The 23,711-nt window shown below is 39.6% G+C and overlaps 1 pseudogene; it reads left to right on the top strand.

Moving 5' to 3' along the window:
* The first annotated feature begins 13,167 nt into the window (after window positions 1-13,167).
* Window positions 13,168-13,460, top strand: LOC109024432 (large ribosomal subunit protein eL37-like; annotated as a pseudogene).
* Window positions 13,461-23,711: the final 10,251 nt, after the last annotated feature.

Genomic DNA, 23,711 nt, shown 5'->3' with positions numbered 1-23,711 from the left:
GTAGATACATTTAGGTCTGATTTCCTTGAATATGAATGGATGTGTTTTATTCTTCTCTCCAATAGGATGTTAAATTAAATGATGCTGGGATCAGTATTTCTGATGGCCCGATCTCAAAAAAAAGAGCATTCTCTTTGGATACATTTTCCAAAACTTTAAGATATGCAAAACCACCAGCAAATTTTATTCAGACAAGAAACGACCCTGCTTTACACACAGGGCAGGAACTGGTGCTGGGACTTCCATTCTAGCTATGAATAGAAGAAGCCTGGGCCAGCAAAAAAACTGACACTGAGAACGGAGGCGTGCAGCAAGGATAGTCTCATAAACAAAAAGGGAAGCAACAGAAGGGAAATCTGTAAAAACTCCCTGAGGCCTTTGATCACAGAACACAGTGTAGATGCTCCAGGGGCTCATTTAAGACATTGGCTAGTTACTATGTGACTTGAAGCAGCTCATGCCACCACTCTGAGCCCGCTTTTTCATGTGCAAAAAAAAAACCAGTATATCAACAACTAGTTTTGGGCATTCTTATAGGACTACGTAAAGTGCTTGGTAAAATGTTAGGGTATGTGATTACAGCAATATATTCATTTTAACAAAATTTCACAGTAAAATAATTTGGATGTTTTCTAGATTGGTTTTTTTGGCATTTTACAGTGAAAACCGATAAACGCAGCAGCCAGCACTTTATTATCCAAGGACAAAACTTTGTGCATACCTTTAGGTTATCTAATACCTGGTACTAAAAGAAAAAAGCAAACAAAACCAACTTACAGATTGCATCTAGAACAGACGTTATACAATATCCATTTATGTCAATAAAGATATTGAAGTATAAAAAAAATTTTTTTTTTTTTGAGACAGAGTCTCGCTGTGTCACCCAGGCTGGAATGCAGTGGCACAATCTCAGCTCACTGCAACCTCTCCCTCCCAGGTTCAAGCAATTCTCCTGCCTCAGCCTCCGGAGTAGCTGGGATTACAGGCACCTGCCACCACGCCCAAGTAATATATATACATATATGTATTATTATTCTTATTTTTTTGTATTTTACTACAGATAAGGTTTCACCGTGTTGGCCAGGCTGGTCTCGAACTCCTGACTCAAGTGATCTGCCCACCTCGGCCTCCCAGAGTGCTGGGATTACGGGCATGAGCCACCGTGCCCGACCTAAAAAATATTATTTTTAAATTAACTAGACTGTAACTTCTAGGAAGTGTAAAAAATATTACTTTTAAATTGCCTTGAGTGTAACTTCTAACCCATATTTCTAAAAACTCACAGAAGTATTCAAACACCACATTGGTGGAAGATGTAAGAAGGGGACTTTTACAGTTTGCTGTTCTGCCTTTGCTTTCCCATCTCAGATCTTCAGTAAGGTAGTTACAGCAACCTCTTATAAGAAAGTGCCATATCTAATAAAGATAGCAGAGAGGTCATAGAGCAATCAAGAGTCAGGAACTGAGTCTCAAAACCCTTTTTCTCTGTCCTTTAGGTAGCTTCACTTCACTCTAACTCTCAATTGTTTGTTGGAATCATACTCCGTGGATTTTGCTACCTAACGTTGACAGAAAACATTAAAACTCCAGGCAATCCATCCCCAGTTCATCAGCTCTCACCTTAGGAGCACTGCTCAGGGAGGGTACAAAGACAGTCATTTCATTCCTCTCACTACAGCCACGTTTTCTGTCCTCCTCGCTGCCTTCCACCGTCTGTACTAATACTACTCTTATTCAGCCCCCAAGTGTTATTTCCAGGGATTTCCTCAAATCGCAAGTCTTTATACAATATTTGGAATTTCATGTGATTCCAATGCAGGAAAAGTGCAATCTCCTGCCATTTCTATCACACTGTCTGGAGACCTCCCCTCCCACGTATTTACCTTAATGAAAAGAGGAAAATGGAAGAAAACATATCTTTACCCATAAAAAAAAAAATCCCCTTTATTAATCAACCAAAAAATGCTACTTCATGACTCTTTTTTTTGTAGAGAGAGGGTCTCACTATGTTACCCAGGCTGGTCTGTAACACCTGGGATCAAGCCATCCTCCTGCCTTTGGCCTCCCAAAATGCTGGGATTACAGGCGAGAGCCTTCGCACCTGGCTGGCCTCCTTTATAGTATTTTTACATACTCCCTCTCTTCACTCTTCAGCCGTAACTTCTTTCTCCTGGCTTAACCACCTACCAGAGAGACCTTCCCCAACAACTCATGCAGATTTCCCTCTAGACAGCTCCATTACTCTATCGCACCACTGTTCTACTCTTTCTTAATTCTTACCCTAATATAAATTTTAAATATTCATCATTTATTTCTAATGCTTTTTGTTTATAATCCTACAAGACATATTGAGCTCCACAAGGATCTTTTTGCCGTACTCACCTCTGCATTTCAGTTCCTTGCTCACTGCCTGACACATAATACTGTAAAGAACTGGGAAGAGACTGAATTTTGCCCTACTCACAAGCCAATAAGTTTGCCTGCTACAGTTTCATTGATGCCAGTAGAAGACAGGAGACTCAGGGTCAGAGAAGAAGAACAGCTTATTAATCACAACAATAGCAATAGCCAGGATTTTGGCATTTTGGGGACAGTATCTCGAGCCCCAAGTCTACAGGGTAACACAAAAGAACCGAAAGATACCTGAATACATGGTGGGTTGTGATACAGGAGAGGAATGCTGAGTTTAGGGGATGCAAAAATTTTATAATGGGCAGCAAGCATGTCTGCCCTTTGCTCCAAAGGGAGACCCAATCCCTAGCTTCCAAGGCCATTCACTGTATGAACATCACTGAAAAGATTTTCTGGGACAAAGGGTAATCTGTGTCTTTCTTATAAGGTATGCAGAAACATAAGAAACCCATGGAAAACTATCTCCTAACAAGTAGAGAATCAAAAAATAATATTTTTTATTTAATGAATAAATGAACTAGAACACCAATCTAGCACAGGTAGTGAAACTATTTTTTAAAAAAGAAAGAAAACCTTCTTTTGTTACTGAAGAGATGTCCTTACCCAGTGGAATGCTGGCAACTGTTTAACATTCAGCTCTTGGGGATAGAGGAGAGCTGATTTGATTTGTAGCATTTTTCAGTTTTCTTGGCAAAAGTATTCACACTGTAACCAACAAGAAGTTACTGATATCTCGGAATGCAGAGCTGGGGAGAGATGCTGGACAATACATCATTGTGGAATATTCCCACCATATGAATGCAAAACGTAAATCATCTCAATAGGTGACTTTACTAAATACTAAAATACTTAGGAAGTGGTGAGTCTTGAGTACATACTAGTTCAGTTTTAAAGACCATTTACTTCATTGTAAGTTTATACGACTAATTTTCTTGAGACAGGGCTTTGCTCTTTTGCCCAGGCCGGAGTGTAGTGGTGCAATCATAGCTCACTGCAGCCTGAACTCCTGGGCTCACATGATCCTCCCACCTCAGCTTCCCAAGCAGCTGAGACTGCAGGCGTGCACTACCATGCCCAGCTAATTTATTTTTATTTTTATTTTTTGTAGAGACAGGGGCCTCACTATGTTGTCCAGGCTGGTCTCAAACTCCTGACCTCAGGCAATCATCTCACTTTGGCCTTCCAAAGCTCTGGGATTACAGGTGTGAGGCACTTTGGCCGGCCTTGACTTAGTTTTTAATAATGTCTGTGTTTAACAAGTGGCTCACAAAATTCTTGAACATTTAACAACTGGCTCTTGTGAGTGGGCGCAGGACACTCTTTACCACTGTTCTTCACTCCTCTCTGCCTGTCTTTAGTGTCACTCTTGTCCCTTCAGTTCCATATGTATTTTATTTCCAGATCTTTCATTTCTTTCGAACTCAGCTACTTCTGTTCCTCCAGGCTATGCTCTGCCTCATTCCCTTTCACTACACCCCCAAGCCTCACCCCATTCCTGGAAAGCTTTCGATTCTGTCCTTCACCATCCTCCCACCCCCACCTCCCAATACACACACCCCATGGCAGGCCACAGAAGCACCCCCAGGGATGGGATCCAGGAAATTCCACTTCGCCTTCCTCAGTAAGGACAGTAATCAAGGCCACAGTAGGGAAGATGGCTAACTGGGTTCCCAAGTGATCACTTTCAATGCATTTCCTCATGAAATCATTGCAACTACCTACTTGTTAGGCTCTACACTATTTTTTGTGCCATATTTTAAGTACCGTTTATTATAATAGGGATTTATAAGCAGATCTGACATACTAACCTCTCTTCTGATGTGAAAAATGCATTCCAATTTCCAAACTGAGAAAGCAACTTTGGGAACATACACAAATGAGAAACTGCTTAATATATGGAATTTGATATATAATTGTATAATGTTTATTTATTTAACTATATCCACCAGAGGGCAGCAAAAAATTTTATATGGGACATGTATTTACTCAATACAGAATGAAGAGCAAACCTCTATCATTACTTGATGATAAACAGGAAACCATTCGAGTCCCAGATAGCAACATTACTTCAAGTTTATGTGGAGAAAAAAAAAAAAAAAAACTTGCACAATGTATTTCTTAAAACTAAAAAACCATGACTGTTCTATTTATTTTTAAAGGATTTCAATATTATGGAGAAATATGATCACAAGGCTAAAATTTATTTTTTACTTTAAAGCCTCAATACTAACTTTCATATTAGGTTAATCTCCAGTTAGTTACTCATTGATTCGTTTAATATATATTATTTAAACACTTCTCATATTCAAAGCGTTGTGCTAGTAATGACCACAGTGAGGCATGATTCGAGGAATACAAAAACAACTGCCTGCCTGTGCAGTTGTTTATATATCAGTCAGGATTCTCCAGAGACATAGAAGCATTTGGATGTGTGTGTGTGAGTATGTACATTAAAAGATTTATTCTAAGGAATTGGCTCATGAAATTATGCGGGCTGGCAAGTCTGAAACTTGTAGAGACAGACAAGCAGGCTGGAAATGCAGGCAGGAGAGGATGCTATGGTCTTCAGGCAGATTTTCTTTTCAGTGAAACCTGTTTTTTGCTCTGAAGGACTTCATCTGATGGGATGAGGCCCACCCACATTATGAAAGTTAGTATCTTTTACTTAAAATCAACCGACCGTAGATGTTACTTGCATCTACGAAATACCTTCACAGTGACACCTGGATTGGTGTTTGGTTACGTAACTGAGTACTACAGCCCAGACAAGTTGACACATAAAATTAAACACTCCAGGCCGGGCGCGGTGGCTCACGCCTTTAATCCCAGCACTTTGAGAGACCGATATGGGCGGATCACGAGGTCAGGAGATTGAGACCATCCCGGCTGACACGGTTAAAACCTGTCTCTACTAAAAATACAAAAAATTAGCCAGGCGTGGTGGCGGGCGCCTGTAGTCCCAGCTACTCCAGAGGCTGAGGCAGGAGAATGGCGTGAACCCGGGAGGCGGAGCTTGCAGTGAGCAGAGATCGCGCCACTGCGCTCCAGCCTGGGAGACAGAGTGAGACTCCGCCTCAAAAAAAAAAAAAAAAAAAAAAAATTAACTACTCCACTGCCCAGAAACATTTTCCCTGTCCAGATGCTGTATCCTAGAAATGCTGCACATGCTCTGAGTCATGAATTGATCTTTCCAGATAACGTCTCTAAAATGCATACATCCTTGGTAGGTTAATATACCTACCTAGACACCAAGGCGTGAGTGCCAGGTTATCACATACATTTCTCCAGACAAAAGAGAATCTGTGGCATCCTGAAAGCAATGAGTAGCAAGAGATTCTAAATGCTGAAAGCTGCGAGTCACCACCAGGAGACAAGCAGGCTGGAAACCACCCATTTCCTCATTTTACATAAAATTCCGCTGCCCAAAAGTACAATCATTTATGCTTGTTGTAAAAAACTACAATGTTGTTATTGCTGTTCGAAATTGCATCTACTGAGAAAATGAGGAGATCATGGCAGACGGGAGGCAGGACTAGGCTGTAGCTTTGTCTCCGACAGAGCAGCATGCTGAGGCTGGCACTGTGAATTTTAGCCCCAGATCGACTACAAGAACAAACCAGAAATACCGAGAGGACCCACAGACCCTCTGAAGGAAGCCGACTGCTCCTGCAGGACCTGGGAGATGCCTCAAATACTGTGAGTGCCCCAACTGCAAAAGTGGGAAAGGGAGACCCTCCTCTCCCGAACACACACCCCCACTGGAGAAACTGAAGGTCTGTTTGTGGGAGAAGTTTCCAACCTTACCTGGAGCTGAGTCAATTTAGAGAGCCAAGCAAAATACAGGGATAGAGGAAGCAGCAGGAAAGGCCTTGGGAGCTCGCTGGGTCCCCAAGCAGGCCATTCCTGCCTGGGACCACAGGGATCCATCAGGAAGGCAGCCAGAGGAGCGGGGGGAAAAACACCACAGGGAGAAGGAAATCTCCAGCTGAATTTTTTAACAATTGGAACCATCTGAGAAGCCTCCTGGCCAGAACTGGGGGGAGGGCATGAATCCCGTGCGCACACTCCCACAGGTGGGGGAAGAACCAAGCTCTTTTCGTTCCCAGCTGGGAGGTGGGTAGCCTGGGGCAAGTTCTCAAGCTCAGCTTACCCACCACCTGGAAACAGACTCAAGGCTGTTTGGGGGGCAATGGTGGGAGTGAGACTGACCCTTCAGTTTGCATGGGAGGTGGGTGAGGCCTGTGACTGCCAGCTTTCCCCGACTTCCCTGACAACCTGCATGACTCAGCAGAGGCAGCCATAATCCTCCTAGGTACACAACCCCATTGACTTGGGAATGTCATGCCCATCCCCCACAGCAGCTGCAGCAAGACCCACACAAAGAGAGTCTGAATTCAGACACCCCCTAGCCCCACCCCAACCTGATGGCCCTTCCCTACCCACCCTGCTAGCAGAAAACAAAGGAGATATAATCTTGGGAGTTCTAGGGCCGCACCCACTGCCGGTTCCTCTCCACACTACCACAGCTGATGTTCTCTGGAAAGCGCCACCTCCTGGCAGGAGGCCAACCAGCACAAAAATAGACCATTAAACCACCAAGGCTGAGAACCCTCACAGAGTCCATTTCACACCCCCGCCACCTCCACCGCAACAGGTGCTGGGATCCACGGCTGAGAGACCCATAAACAGTTCACATCGCAGGACTCTGTGCAGACAACCCCCAGTACCAGCCTGGAGCCCTGTAGACTCACTGGCTGGCTAGACACAAAAGAAAGACAGCAATCATTGCAGATTGGCTCACAGGAAGCCACATGCATAGGAAAAGGCGGAGAGTACTACATCGAGGGAACACCTTGTGGGACAAAAGAATCTGAACAACAGCCTTCAGCCCTAGATCTTCCCTCTGACAGAGGCTACCCAAAAGAGAAGGAACCAGAAAATCAACTCTGGTAATATGACAAAACGAGGCTCTTTAACACCCCTAAAAAGTCACATTAGTTTACCAGCAATGGATCCAAACCAAAAAGAAATCCCTGATTTACATGAAAAAGAATTCAGGAGATTAGTTATTAAGCTAATCAGGGAGGCACCAGAGAAAGGGAAAGACCAATGCAAGGAAATCCAAAAACTGATAAAAGAAGTTGTCAGGCCTCTGAGCCCAAGCTAAGCCATCATATCCCCTTTGACCTGCACGTACACATCCAGATGGCCGGTTCCTGCCTTAACTGATGACATTCCACCACAAAAGAAGTGAAAATGTCCTGTTCCTGCCTGAACTGATGACATTATCTTGTGAAATTCTTTCTCCTGGCTCATCTGACTCAAAAGCTCCCCCACTGAGCACCTTGTGACCCCCACTCCTGCCCACCAGAGAACAACCCTCTTTGACTGTAATTTTCCTTTATCTACCCAAATCTTATAAAATGGCCCTACCCCTATCTCCCTTAGCTGACTCTTTTTTCAGACTCAGCCTGCCTGCACCCAGGTGAAATAAACAGCCTTGTTGCTCACACAAAGCCTGTTTGGTGGTCTCTTCACACGGGACGAGTGAAAGAAGTGAAGGGAGACATATCCAAGGAACTAGATAGCATAAAGAAAAAACAATAAAAAATTCAGAAAACATTGGATACACTTATAGAAATGCAAAATGCTCTGAACTTCAGAGCTCGAAAATAAGGTCTTTAAATTAACCAAATCCAACGAACAAAGAATAAGAAAATATGAACAAAGCCTCCAAGAAGTTTGGGATTATGTTAAACAACTAAACCTACAAATAGTCGCTGTTCCTAAGGAAGACAAGAAATCTAAAAGTTTAGAAAACATATTTTGCAGAATAATCAGGGAAAACTTCCCCAGCCTTGCTAGAGATCTAGACATCGAAATACAAGAAGCACAAAGAACACTTGGGAACTTCATCACAAAAAGATCATCACCTAGGCCCATTGTCATCGGGTTATCTAAAGTTAAGACAAAGGAAAGAATCTTAAGAGCTGTGAGACAGAAGCACCAGGTAATCTATAAAGGAAAACCTATCAGATTAACAGCAGATTTCTCAGCAGAAACCCTAAAAGCTAGAAGGGATTGGGGCCCTATCTTCAGCCTCCTCAAACAAAACAATTATCAGCCAAGAATCTTGTATCCAGCAAAACTAAGCATCATATATGAAGGAAAGATATAGTCTTTTTCAAACAAACAAATGCTGAGAGAATTTGCCACTTCCAAGCCACCACTATGAGAACTGCTAAAAGGAGCTCTAAATCTTGAAATGAATCCTGGAAACACATCAAAACAGAACCTCTTTAAAGCATAAATCACACGGGACCTATAAAACAAAAATACAAGTTGAAAAGCAAAAACAAAAAACAAGGTACAAAGGCAACAAATAGCAAGATGAAAGCAATGGTACCTCACATCTCAATACTAACATTGAGTGTAAATGGCCTAAATGCTCCACTTAAAAGATACAGAACTGCAGAATGGATAAGAACTCACCAGCCATCTGCTGCCTTCAAGAGACTCACCTGACACATAAGGACTCACATAAACTTAAAGTAAAGAGGTGAAAAAGGCATTTCATGCAAATGAACAACAAAAGCAAGTAGGGGTAGCTATTCTTATATCAGACAAAACAAACTTTAAAGCAACAGCAGTTAAAAGTGACAAAGAGGGACATTATATAATGGTAAAAGGCCTTGTCCAACAGGAAAATATCACAAGCCTAAACATATATGCACCTAACACTGGAGCTCCCAAATTTATAAAACAATTACTAATAGACCTAGGAAATGAGATATAAAGCAACACAATAATAGTGGTGACATCAATACTCCAGTGACAGCACTAGACAGGGCATCAAGCCAGGAAGTCAACAAAGAAACAATGGATTTAAACTATATCTTGGAACAAATGGACTTAACAGATATATACAGAACATTTCATCCAACAACTGCAGAATACACATTCTATTCAATAGCACATGGAACTTTCTCCAAGATAGACTGTATGATAGGCCAAAAAAGGAGCCTCAGTAAAATTAAGAAACTTGAAATTATATCAATCACTCTCTCAGACTGCAGTGTAATAAAATTGGAAATCAACTCCAAAAGGAACTTTTGAAACCATGCAAATACATGGAAATTAAATAACCTGCTCCTGAATGAACTTTGGGTCAAAAACAAAATCCAAATGGAAATTTAAAAATTCTTCAAACTGAACAACAATAATGACACAACCTATCAAAACCTCTGGGATATGGCAAAGGCAGTGCTAAGAGGAAAGTTCAGCCCTATATGCCTACATCAAAAAGACTGAAAGAGTACAAACTGACACTCTAAGGCCATACCTCAAGGAACAAGAGAAACAAGAACAAACCAAACCCAAACCCAGCAGAAAAGGAAACAACGAAGATCAGAGCAGAGCTAAATGAAATTGAAATAAACAGAAAGAATATCAAAAGATAAATGAAACAAAAAGCTGCTTCCTTGAAAAGATAAATAAAATTGATAGACCATTAACAAGATTAACCCAAGAAAAGAAGAAAGAAAATCCAAATAACCTCATTAAGAAACAAAACAGGAGATATTACAACAGACACCACAGAAATACAAAAGATTATTCAAGGCTACTATGAACACCCTTACACACATAAACTAGCAAACCTAGAAGAGATGGATAATCCTGAAAAAAATACAACCCCCTAGCTTAAATCAGGAAGAATTAGATACCCTGAACAGACCAATAACAAGCAGTGAGACTGAAATGGTAATTAAAAAATTACCAACACAAAAAAGTCCAGGACCAGACGGATTCACAGCAGAATTCTACCAAAGAAGAGTTGGTTCCAGTCCTATTGACACTATTCCATAAGATAAAGAAAGAAGGAACCCACCCGAATTCATTCTATGAAGCCAGCATAACCCTAATACCAAAACCAGGAAAGGACATAACCAAAAAGAAAACTACAGACCAATATCCTTGATGAACTTAGATGTTAAAATCCTTAACTAAATACTAGCTAACTGAACCCAACAACATATCAGAAAGATAATCCACCATGATCAAGTGGGTTTCATACCAGAGAAACAGGAATGGTTTAACATACACAAGTCAATAAATGTGATACGCCACACAAACAAAATTAAAAACAAAAATCACATACTCATCTCAATAGATGCAGAAAAAGCATTGTACAAAATCCAGCATCCCTTTATGATTAAAACTCTCAGCAAAATCAGCATACAAGGGACATACCTAAATGTAATAAAAGCCATCTATGACAAACCCACAGCCAACATAATACTGAATGGGGAAAAGTCGAAAGGATTCCCTCCGAGAACTGGAACAAGACAAGGATGTCCACTCTCACTCACCACTCCTCTTCAACACAGTACTGGAAATCCTAGCCAGAGCAATCAGACAAGAGAAAGAAAGGGCATCCAAATCAGTAAAGAGGAAGTGAAACTGTCACTGTCTGCTGACAGTGTGATCATTTACCTAGAAAACATTAAGACTCCCCCAGAAAGTTCCTAGAACTGATAAAATAATTCAGCAAAGTTTCTGAATACAAAATTAACATACACAAATCAGTAGCTCTGCTATACACCAACACAAACCAAGTGGAGAATCAAATGAAGAATTCAACCCCTTTTACAATAGCTGAAAAAAAAAAAAAAATACTTGGGAATCTACCTAACCAATGAGGTGAAAGACCTCTACAAGGAAAAATTCAAAACACTGCTGAAAGAAATCATAGACAACGCAAACAAATGGAAATATATCCCATGCTCATAGATGGATAGAATCAATATTGTGAAAATGACCATACTGCCAAAAGCAGTTTACAAATTCAACACAATCCTCATCAAAATACCACCATCATTCTTCACAGAATTAGAAAAAAACAATTCTAAAATTCATATGGAACCAAAAAAGGCCCTCATAGCCAAAGCAACACTAGGCAAAAAGAACAAATCTGGAGGCATCACACTACCTGATTTCAAACTATGCTATAAGCCCATAGTCACCGAAACAGCATGGTACTGGTATAAAAATAGGCACATAGACCAATGGAACAGAATAGAGAACCCAGAAATAAACTCAAACACAGCCAACTGACCTTCCACAAAGCAAACAAAAACATAAAGTGGGGAAAGGACACCCTTTTCAACAAATGGTGCTGGGATAATTGGCTAGCCATGTGTAGGAGAATGAAACTGGATCCTCAACTCAAGATGGATTAAGGACTTAAATCTAAAACATGAAACTATAAAAATTCTACAAGATAACATTGGAAAACCCTTCTAGACATTGGCTTAGGCAAGGATTTCATGACCAAGAACCCAAAAGTAAATGCAATAAAAACAAAGATAAATAGTTGGAACTTAATTAAACTAAAGAGCTTTTGCACAGCAAAAGGAACAGTCAGCAGAGTACATAGACAACCCACAGAGTGGGAGAAGATCTTGACAATCTATACATCTGACAAAGGACTAATACGCAGAATCTACAACAAACTCAAACAAATCAGTAAGAAAAAAACAAACAGTCCCATCAAAAAGTGGGCTAAGGACATGAATAGACAATTTTCAAAAGAAGATATACAGGCTGGGCGTGGTGGCTCACGCCTGTAATCCCAGCACTTTGAGAGGCTGAGGCGGGCAGATCATGAGGTCAGGAGATCGAGACCATCCTGGCTAACACAGTAAAACCCCATCTCTACTGAAAATACAAAACCTTAGCTGGGCGTGGTGGTGGGCGCCTGTAGTCCCAGGTACTCAGGAGGCTGAGGCAGGAGAATGGTGTGAACCCGGCAGGCGGAGCTTGCAGTGAGCCGAGATTGCGCCACTGCACTCCAGCCTGGGCGACAGAGCAAGACTCTGTCTCAGAAAAAAAAAAAAAAAGAAGAAGATATACAAATGGCCAACAAATATATGAAGAAATGCTCAATATCACTAATGATCAGGGAAACGCAAATCAAAACCACAATGGGATACCACCTTACTCCAGCAAGAATGGCCGTTAAAAAACAAAACAAAACAAAACAAAACAAAACAGTAGATGTTGGCATGGATGTGGTGAACAGGGAACTTCTACACTGCAAGTGGGAATGTAAAGTATACCACAGCCACTACGGAAAATAGTGTGGAGATTCCTTAATGAACTAAGAGTAGAACTACCATTTGATTCAGCAATCCCACTACTGGAAATCTACCCTGAGGAAAAGAAGTCATTATACAAAAAAGATACTTGCACATGCATATTTATAGCAGCACAATTTGCAATTGCAAAATCATGGAACCAACCCAAATGCCTATCAATCAACTAGCAGATAAAGAAACTTTGGTATATTTATACAGTGGAATACTACTCAGCCATAAAAAGGAATGAATTAATGGCATTTGCAGAGACCTGGATGAGATTGAGTACTATTATTCTAAGAGAAGTAACTCGGGAATGGAAAATCAAACATTGTATGTTCTCACTGATATGTGGGAGCTAAGTTTTGACGATCCAAAGGCATAAGAATGACACGATGGACTTTGGGGATTCAGGGAGAAAGAGTGGGAAGGGGATGAGGGATAAAAGACCATGAATTGGGTGCAGTGTATACTACTCAGGTAATGGGTGCATCAAAATCTCACTAAAGAACTTACTCATATAACCAAACACCACCTATACCCCAATAACTTATGGAAAAATTAAAAAGAAAACAAGAAATTGCATCTACTGCTCTTTGGTCTTAGCCACAGAAGCGAGATGACAAAGGGAATGTCATAGTTTGGAAAGCCCCACAATAAGATGCACATACTGTGTCCCTGCTGTGGGTCTAAGGCCTACCACCTTCAGAAGTGACCTGTGGCAAATGTGGCTACTCTGCCAAGTGCAAGAGGAAGTATAACTCGAGTGTCAAGTCTAAAAGACAAAATAACACTGGGACTGGTGAAGTGAGGCACCTAAAAATTGGGTACTGCAGATTCAGCCATAGATTCCGTGAAGGAACAACACCTAAACCCAGAAAGACAACTGTTGCAGCATCCAGTTCATCTTAAGAATTTCAATGATTAGTCACGCAATAAATGTTCTGGTTTTTTTTTTTATGTGTGTATATGTGTTTATCCGTGTATGTGCATGTATACATATTTTTTGTTGTTGTTTCTTTCTTTTTCTTTTTTTTTATTATACTTTAAGTTTTAGGGTACATGTGCACCTTGTGCAGGTTAGTTACATATGTATACATGTGCCATGCTGGTGCGCTGCACCCACTAATTCGTCATCTAGCATTAGGTATATCTCCCAATGCTATCCCTCCCCCCTCCCCCCACCCCACCACAGTCCCCAGAGTGTGATATTCCCCTTCCTGTGTCCATGTGATCTCATTGTTCAATTCCCACCTATGAGTGAGAATATGTGGTGTTTATTGCAGCATTATTCACAATAGTAAAGACTTGGAACCAACCCAAATGGCCAACAATTATAGACTGGATTAAGAAAATGTGGCACATATACACCATGGAATACTATGCAGCCATAAAAAATTATGAGTTCATGTCCTTTGTAGGGACATGGATGAAATTGGAAAGCATCATTCTCAGTAAACTATCGCAAGAACAAAAAACCAAATGTTCTGGTTTTTAAAAATTTTTTAAAAGAAGAAGAAACGGCATCTACCTCATAACCTAGCAATGAAACAACTACAATTGGATACCTCAATCCCTCACCCTTGTTCAATGAGCTATCAAAGTTTTGGTTCAAAATGTTTGCTTATTGTACTTCAATAAAAAGATTTTTAAAAAGAATCCATAACCCAACTCTGATGCTGACAAATGAGACAAAGCCAAAATGAAAAACATTCTATTAGAAAGATAGGACTGTATTCTTTTAAAATGTCAATGTCATAAAAGACAGAAATTGAAGGTAAAGACAAAGATTAAGGGAGACTAAAAAGATACAACCATTAAAATCAGTGCATGCTCCTAGACTGGGCTACTCTATAAGTGAGAAAAAAATGTTATGAAGGACAGGTTGGGGTCAATTCATAAACTGGAATACAGACAGTCAATTGAATAGATGTGAGAAATTTTCTTTAGTTTGACAACTGTACTGCTGTTGTGTAGGTGAGTGTCCTTGTTTTTAGACAGTGATCAGGTTCAGAAAAATATGAAAAATATGTGTATACATGAAGAAAGAACAAGAGATGAAGCCAATGGAACAAAATGTAGGTGAATGTGGGTGAAGAGCATACAAGTGTTCTTTGTGCTGTTCTCACAAGTGTTACCTTGAAATTCTTCTAAATAAAAAGTTTTTTAAACATTTGTCCAAAATGGCTATGCTCTATTATAATAAATTTATTCATGTGCTTTAAATTGATAGTGACATTGCTTTGGAAAATCAATAGGATTATGGTATTGAACATGAGAAGTGGTCCAATAATATACGTTAAATGAATCAATGAGCAACCAACTGGAGATTCAGCTAATGCAATCATTGTTATTTGTAGCTCACATCACATCACAGTCCAATATGAGGCACCGGGAGGAAGGGAAGGCTCTGTCTTATACCCACAGTTCAGGGGCCCAGGTCCTTCCCACCAGAGGCTCCATTCTCTTTTGGTATCCCAGAGTCCTCTCCAATCAGCCAAGAGCTTAGAGAATTGCACATGGGAGATTCTCTATGTGTCAGTCTGAAAATGGTCCCATCATTTCTGCTTGCCATTTACGAGAACTCTCACATAGCTACACCTATCTGCAAGGGAGCCTAGAAAGTGTGGTCTACCTGGGGGCTCAGGATAAAGAAGAGAATACAGGTGCTTGTGAGCACTAGCATCTTGGCCGCAATTAGTATGTTATTTCATAAAGATCTGGGGACACTTATAGACCGAAGGAATAACTCCTCCTGAGAAAAGCTAGCTCAGAAAATTATACGTGCAAATCTTGAAACCAAAGACCATGTCTCTCTCTCTTGGACTCTTTCTTCTGAAGGAGGACAAATAGCCAAGAGGATAAAGTAAAATGAAATTAGGAAGGAACTGAATATCAGAAACAGTTTTAAGAAAGCAGTCATGGAATTTCTTCTATATAGGGGTATCATGGCATTAACAATCGAAATACAGGGTCACTGCTGCCTGCAAAAGCTGGGCTGAAGCTCAAGGATGTGCACAAGTCCAGGAATGGGTTTGTTAGTGCTGTGGACTTGCTTCTCCTGTCTCCTACCCGTTCCCCTCCCCGCCCTTCTCCTCCGTCAAGGAACATCACTAAGTATGTTTCTTCTATAAAACCTATTTGTTCCAGAACCAGTTAATTTCTTACAATTTGACTCCTATTGCCTCTCTAGCTAATATGAAATGTTTTAGACTGTGACAATTCTTTCTTTTTTATTTTTATGTAATTAGAGTAATTATTTAAGGGTAATGAGTACAGTTAGTCTCTCTTTAGTATACTTTGCAGTTAGCTCAGTGATGGGCCCATAAAAAGGGATAAAAAAAATTTGTTACTTGATTTGCTTCCATTTCTGAAGTTGGATAGGAAGCATGCCTCCTTCAAATTCATGGTCTTAGTTGGGAATCATAAATGTCTGAATTCTCCTCCGCATACTCTCACAAACAAAGACTAGTCAAGCTTAGTAAGTGATAGAGCATAGTGTTTTGAATGAAGTTCTAAAGGCATTCTTTGTCATCCCGTTCACCTCCCCATCACACCCCACCCCTGCCCCCACAAGCCCTCTTACAAAAATCCTTATGATCTCTAAAAAAAAAAAGGGATATGTCTAGTATCCTAGACTGAAACGAGTATGGTGAAGGTAGCATTCTAGACAATGGGCTGATTTCCAGATTTGGATCCTCTGGGCCCAGATGTAGACTGCTGTTTTCAGGTAGTGTCTTCCCAGTCCAGTCACCTACAACAACATGTGAAATACTCTTAAACTCAAGAACTTTGTGACGATAAAAGGATTAATTTAGACCAAATGGATCTGCACTGGAAAATGAAAATTACATATAGGTTGGTGCAAAAGTAATTGGGGTTTTTGCCATTGAAAGTCATGGCAAAAACCGCAATTACTTTTGCATCCACCTAATACATTTTACTATATAGTTAATGAATCATAATTATATATGGAATACAAACAATAAATGGCATACATGCAGATAAATTATCATATTAATTTACAGTATTCCTCAATAAGTCTTTGGTGAAAATCCTTAATCAAGGATGATTCAGAAAATCATCACTATTTCACTTTAATCCAGATACAATTTCTCTGTCTCTATCTTTACCCAATTGTGGCATCTCTTCTGTTGAAAGCCACACACTGTTCATGGTTTTACAGGTTTTGCAGGTATGTACCAAAGGTCACTACCTTCTAGCAGAGTTGGCATTCTTACTATCTGCTCATGAGCTTGTGCAATGTTCCATTTAATATCCACTCTTAATAGTTACTCTGGGCTGGGCGCAGTGGCTCATGCCTGTAATCCCAGCACTTTGGGAGGCCGAGGCCAGTGGATCACTTGAGGCCAGGAGTTCGAGACCAGCCTGTCTAACATGGTGAAACCCTGTCTCTAATAAAAACGCAAAACTTCAGTGGGCCTTTAATTCCGGCTACTCAGGTGGCTGTCTCGCTTGAACCGAGGAGACAGAGGTTGCAGTGAGCTGAGATCACACTGCTGTACTCCAGCCTGGGTGACAGAGCAAGACTCTATCTCAAAAAAAAAAAGTTACTCTGCTAAAGTGGTTGTCTTCACTGTTCTCCAATATATCTGCAAAATGTCATCCCCATTTGTCTCTATTCTGAGCCCTCTGTGTCCCTTGGGGTGTATGCACTTTGAGTCCCCACTGTGTTGAGGTGATGAAGAGGATTTTATTTTCCTCATATTTGAAGAGGACAAAAAACCACCTAATGAGAGCAGAGCTGAAAATACATTTCCTCCTGGCAGCAGGGATGCTGTGCTTACTACCCTGAAATAGCATCAACTTTTGACCCAGAAGTTGCAGCTCAGGAGTCTAACTCTATCGTGCTGCTCAATATCAGGTGGGCAACATTAGCATGTGTGTTTTTTTTTTATATTCCTATGGGCAATCCAGCAAAGTATTGGGGAAAAAATTACTTTCTGAAATGTGTATAAAAATTACATTGGTAGCAAATCTAGACTACCAGGTATTTTAGAGGATAGTTGCATTTTGCAGTTCAATGGTTCTACCTTCTCAGATTTCTCAGCTGAAACATCTCAAGAGAAAAGAAACATTATATATTTTTATAAATTGTGTTTATAATGTTCATGTAAAGACTGTTTGCAAGTGTTTGGTTTTAATAAATGTAAGACTTTACAATAGTCTTTCATGTGAGAATACTCATGCCATCACACTCAGAAGTGACTAGAACAATGTCCATTCATGACAGTGCAGTTTTCTGCTTACTTATCTCTGGTTTATGGTTTGGCACATTTTCTAACTTTAATCCATTAATTCGGTTACTACACAACCCAATGAGGCTAAGGCTGTGGAGTTAAAATTGAGCATGAACCAGTCATAATTTCACTCTGTTTTATAACAACGCATTAAAACTTTTATCTTGATTAGTCTTCCTGCATATCCATTTCAAGGGTTATAGGTGAAATCAGACAAGATATTCATCACCACAATTTGAAAAACAACTCTAAATGCACGCCCTGACTTGGATCAAAAGCACTAATCGCCACAGGAAAGATGACATGCTTTAACTGGTTTACAAATCTTATGGTAGCATTGATAAATAGAACCCTTCTTCTGTCACTTACAATATTACGAATTTTCAGAAGATATACATGGGCTTTTGACGAAGGTAAATGAGTTTAACCTGTCATTTAAATAATACCTTTTATTATGAAAATCATGCTGTATTATGTGCTATAATTACAATTCCTCATTCAAATATAATGACCCAGCATACCACCTAATCAAGATCAATACTGCATTTCTCACTGCCTTTATTTCCACCTATATCAAACCCAACAAGTGCAACAGTACCTGCACTCGAGGATTTAGCAAATGTGTAGTCACTTTTTATGTCAGAGTAACTGACTTTAAGTTTTATGAATCATTTGATCAAGGAACACTCTGCTTCTAAAAGTCTATTTTAAGTTTCTAACGTACTCATGATGTACTACTATGTGCTATGGATATACAAAATTAATATCAAAGACATGATCCACTGGATTAGTCAGAGTTCTGCAGAAAAACAGAACCAATAGGATGAAAGTTTCCCTCTCACTCTCTCTCTCTCAGAAATTGACTCATTTCATTATGGAGGCTTCAGTCAGTAAGTTCCCAAGTTCTTCAGTCAGTAAGCTGGAAACCCAGGAGAGTCAATAGTGCTGGTTCCAGTCTGAAGGCTGGCAGGCTCAAGACCTGGGGAGAGCCAATGTTTCAGCTCAAAGCAGTCAGGCAGAAGGACTTCCCTCTTACTCAGCCTTTTGTTGTGTTCAGGTTTTCAACTGATTGGTTGACTCACACCTACATTAGAGAGGGCCATCTGCTTGACTCACTTTACCAATCTGGTTAATCTCACCCAGAAACACCTGCAAAGACACACCCAGAATAATGTTTAGCTGAATGTCAGGGCACTTGTACCCCAGTCAAAGTGACACATAAAACTAACCATCGTACCCATATATACACATTAAAAAAATTATTTAGGGAAGAAATAGGATAAACAACAAATAATAGTAAAAAATGACAAAATCATATAATTTAGTGCTAAATTAAATGATAATGCCTATAATTCCTATTAACCTCAGAATGGGAGTAATCAGAGAACTACTGACTAAAAATTGTATAATGAATATGTTTAATTTCTCTACAAGTGATTAAGTCCAAAGAATTACAGAAAAAATAATAAATAAATAATATTTTGTTTACTACCAAAAGATACAAAAGATAAAATGCCTAAAATAACCTAAAAATGAAAAAAAACCTCAAATACAGAGATGGGAGAGAAAAAATAACAGATGCCTCAGCATTTTTAAATCTGAATCTTGATAGCATTTTATGCCTCCATGTGAAAAGAATGCTTTGGCTGAGAGAAAATGGCTTTTGATGCCACATATTCTCTAAACACCTGCTGTCCGTAAGTGTTTCAGCAAATAATTCAACCTGCTGGGAATCCTTAGGTTATAATTTTTATATTCATAGCTTCTGAAAAATTTTTAGAGATTTTCATCAGAAGAGGAAGAGCAAATAATGCCAAGCTGAATAATCTCTGAGAGTAATGAGTATTATTCACTGCTTTAGTTTCTGCGCATTACCCATCAGATTCTATTCTTTCACAGATAGTGTTTTAATGGAAGAGGTACAAAGAAGAATGTCACGTTCATTTACTTCCCCCAAGGATTAGGCAATGGTGTGTAAGCAATCCCATTGGCCAACCTTGACAGCAGTTTTTACTGTGAACTAATAATAGAAATTATTATGCAAAAGTCTGACAGTATCTCCCTAATATTTCTTGAAGGCATCAATCCCAAACAGTCTCAAGGTTATCAAAGTGCCTACAGCTGAAAGCACATTATCTTTCTTTAATTTTTGCTTTTACAGTAATTCTAGATCAACACTCTGAGCTGATCAGACCACCGTTTTCTAGAGGCTTAATAGACCAACAGAGGCTAACTGAATGCCCTCTTTCCACAAATAAGAATGGCAAAATCTACTCCATTTTTGCTGATTCCCCTAAACTGTCTTAAGACCATAATTTTCTGGCTGGTCACTCCTTTGCTGGGATCAGATGAATTGAAGCTGCCCTGTCTCTTAAAATTTTCCTGTCATCCAGAGCAGCCTTTCTCAACCAGGGTTCTGAGAGAGAATCAAACTCAATGCCATGAGGCAACTACTATAGGTATAATGAATTGACTGTGTCCCTGTGCATCTAAAATGATACTAGCTAAAGACCACCTATGGAAAATGGTCACACAATGATTTCGTTTTCTCTAGGGTTTAATCCTTTTAATAAAGCCAAATTGAGAAACATTGATAAGAGTAAGGGGGTAAAACAGTATAATATATTTAAGATACACATCCTGGCCCAGCGACTTTCTTAAATGGCTTTCCTTCTGCATTTAACCAAAAATACCACGGTAATATCCATCACTTAATCAAAAATTACCAGATATGGTGAGAGACACCACAAAGGGCCAAAAATCAAGGGAAAAAAAACACAGATAAAATACATAAGATGAAAATGAAAGCAAGTATATTTAAATACAGTTTTATATATACTTTTTTTAAGAGACAAGGTCTTGTTCTGTGGCACAGTAGCATAATCATTGCTCTCCACAGCCTCTAACTCTTGGGCTCAAGTGATCCTCCTGCCTTAGCCTCCCGAGTAGCTAAGACTACAGGCACATGCCACCACGCCCAGCTAGGTTTTAAATTTTTTGTAAAGACTGTGTCTCACTATGTTACCCAGGCTAGTCTCAAACTCCTGGTCTCAAGCAATCCTCCTCCCTCAGCCTCCCAAAATGCTGGGATTACAGGTGTAAGCCATTGTGGCCAGCCCTAAAAATATCTTTTAAACTTCGAATAAGCTAATTATGTACTTGTTTTTAATATATTAAATAACAAGATTCAGTGGCAAGTCTAATAATAACTAGTTCAATGTCAAACTAGAAATGAGTATAATTAATATTTTGAGATATCTGTAAAGCAATATAAAAATATCTATAATTCTATCAGTGACAAAGTAAGAGATACTGGAAATACTCTTCAAGTTAAGACTATATTCACAATTAAAAGAGATCTTAAATTTTAATTAGAGGTCAGTGAATAATAGACCCGGAAAGTTGATCTGGTAGACCTGTCATCCCCTAGGACCTCAGGGCCCTTCCTTCAGTGAATCCTTTCCCTCTGGCCAACTGACAAACTATAAAAAAGTTTACGGAGGACTGCAAAAGAAGTGTTAGAAGGCAGCCTTAGAAGTAGGGTGTGTCATTTCCACACATATTCCCTGGCCAGAACTTAGACATAGAGTCCCACCTATCTGCAAGGAAGCTCGAAACTGTTGTTTAGCTCTGAAGAAAAGAGGAAAAAGAAATATCTTATCTTTTCTGCAGGTACTGAGCACAAACAGCATGATTAGGGGCAACTGGGTCAATACAGCATAATCACATAGGGCCAAATATAGCAGAACCACAAAGTCTATGGAGAGGCAGAAAAGGAGTAGGTTTGACAAATGAGAAAAACCCAAGTCAACATTAAGGTGCTGGTGATAAAAAATATCAGCCTTCCTCTTGCCAGCTGTGTGAATTTACACATGAAAGTAGGAATGCAAAAAAAAGAAGGATATATCTAATATTCAGCTTTTGACTACCAAAAAAACCCAAAGAAACTCTTGAGTCCACAGTGAAGCATTAGTCTTGCAAGCCAGCCTATTGTGATAAAGAAAGGTGGTCTCTAAACTATAAAAGCTTCATTCTCATGTCAGGAGCCAAACCTAGATGACTTGACTTGAATCATAGAGTTTTACTAAAAGCTCTAGGATAGAGTAAGGATTCAATGTAAATGACATTCATCTAATTCAGTAAAAAAGAAAGAAATATCTGGAAGGAATTTCACTAGGATGAGAATATAGCCTGGGTCTTTGAGAAGGAACTTGGTTTCCCAAACTCAAGTTCCAATAAAGAAAAACAAAAATGACAGAGATAGATAGAGACCTTGATAGAGACTCTAGATTATTTGAGAGAGGATCAAAATGTCCAGGGTTGTTCCCCCTTTCTCCACTGAATCCATCATGAAGTGGGTGTGAAAGATTAGACACAAACAGACGGTAGTGAGCAGCATATTCCCCACGAGCAACATTTGGTATGTAGGAGATCTTGGAGTTCTCATGACCCAAGATGAGGAACTTGAGAGACTTGATGTTGAGAAATTTGAAGGAGCTGGTACCGGGAGAATGAGACCATAAAACACAGGACCCTAGAAAACCCAAACTGAAAGGACTATCACATCAAGAGGTGGTCCCAGCAAGAAGCCCAGATAGATTGGTGGGATTATCTATGCCTTAGTGAACACCAACCCAAGGGAACCAGGCACTGAACAGGTTAATCATTCCTCAGTGCTGAGAAGGCAGCCCCACACCAGAAGACTCCTGCACACTGAATTAAACAATCCAGTCTTCTCTTGGAACAAACATGCCATCTTGGGGGAAAGAGGAGAAGAGAGAGCTTGTGAGAAGTGAGGAGACAATCTTGATAGGAAGTTTGAACTTTGAAATAATATTTTATTCTACCACCCATCTAAAGGCTAATTAATCACAAATGTTAAACCAATCAGAAGAAAATGTTTGTTAAACCAGAAAAGGCTGTTACCTCTCACAGACAAGTTAAGTGTTTTCTACCACGTTCATGCTTCCACTGGCAGCAGAACTGGGGTATGCAGAGCTAGATGCAATCAACTATAGCAAATAAAAGAGGCAGCATATTTTGTGCAGATCCGTATTGTAGTGTATACTTTAACCCCAAAAGACAGAAACAAATTAGAGGTAGTTCATGCCTCCCTTGAACTCATACTCTAAGAACACAGTTTAATGTTCTTATGGAATTTTTTCCATATGATAAATGAAAAAATAGAAATAGGTATATGCAGCGGGTAGCATACAGGAGAGATGGATAAAATGGGAGGAAGATAAGTGTTCTTGGAAAAGGAAAGCATGTTGGGTTTTAGAGGATGAATAAGAGTTCATGATGTGTTGGGAAGAATCCCCTGCAGGTAAACATAATAATCAGGCAAATGCACAGAAGAGCAGAAGAGTTAAGAATGTTCAGTTTAGTCTCACTGGAGCATGATAGAGAAACCTAATCTTCTGACAGAATTCCATTCTCTGGTGACTAATGTTTTAGCTTAGAGAATAGAAACTGCTTTTGTTTCAAGATGTTAAAATTATATTTTTAGGGAGAATATATTTGACCATGTAATGGAGGGGGGAAGCTATAGTATTGTTCAACTAGCAAATGTTAGAAGTGACATTTCAAAGATAAATTTGTGTGATTATTGCTCTTCTCTTTAATCCAGAAAATAGACTCCAGATGGTTACAAATATTTATTTCTAAGATGTGAAAGATGAGATATCTTTTCTCTATATCCAGTCTCAAGGTCTTAAGCAATGTCTACCTTTAAAGAATTATACCATGCGTGATGCCCCTAATTAACTGTTTTGTTTTAAAATGCCTTTGCTATTAAAATGTTTATTCACATTATTTTGTGTCATAGTGAGAGTAATGTGCATTTTTGAAAGTCATTATAGGCCAGGCGCGGTGGCTCACGCCTGTAATCCCAGCACTTTGG

The sequence above is a fragment of the Gorilla gorilla genome, chromosome 22, assembly GCF_029281585.2.
Source record: "Gorilla gorilla gorilla isolate KB3781 chromosome 22, NHGRI_mGorGor1-v2.1_pri, whole genome shotgun sequence".
NCBI lineage: Eukaryota > Metazoa > Chordata > Mammalia > Primates > Hominidae > Gorilla > Gorilla gorilla.
Note: the sequence above shows the minus strand (reverse complement) of the source record. Positions and strands in the feature narration are given on the sequence as shown.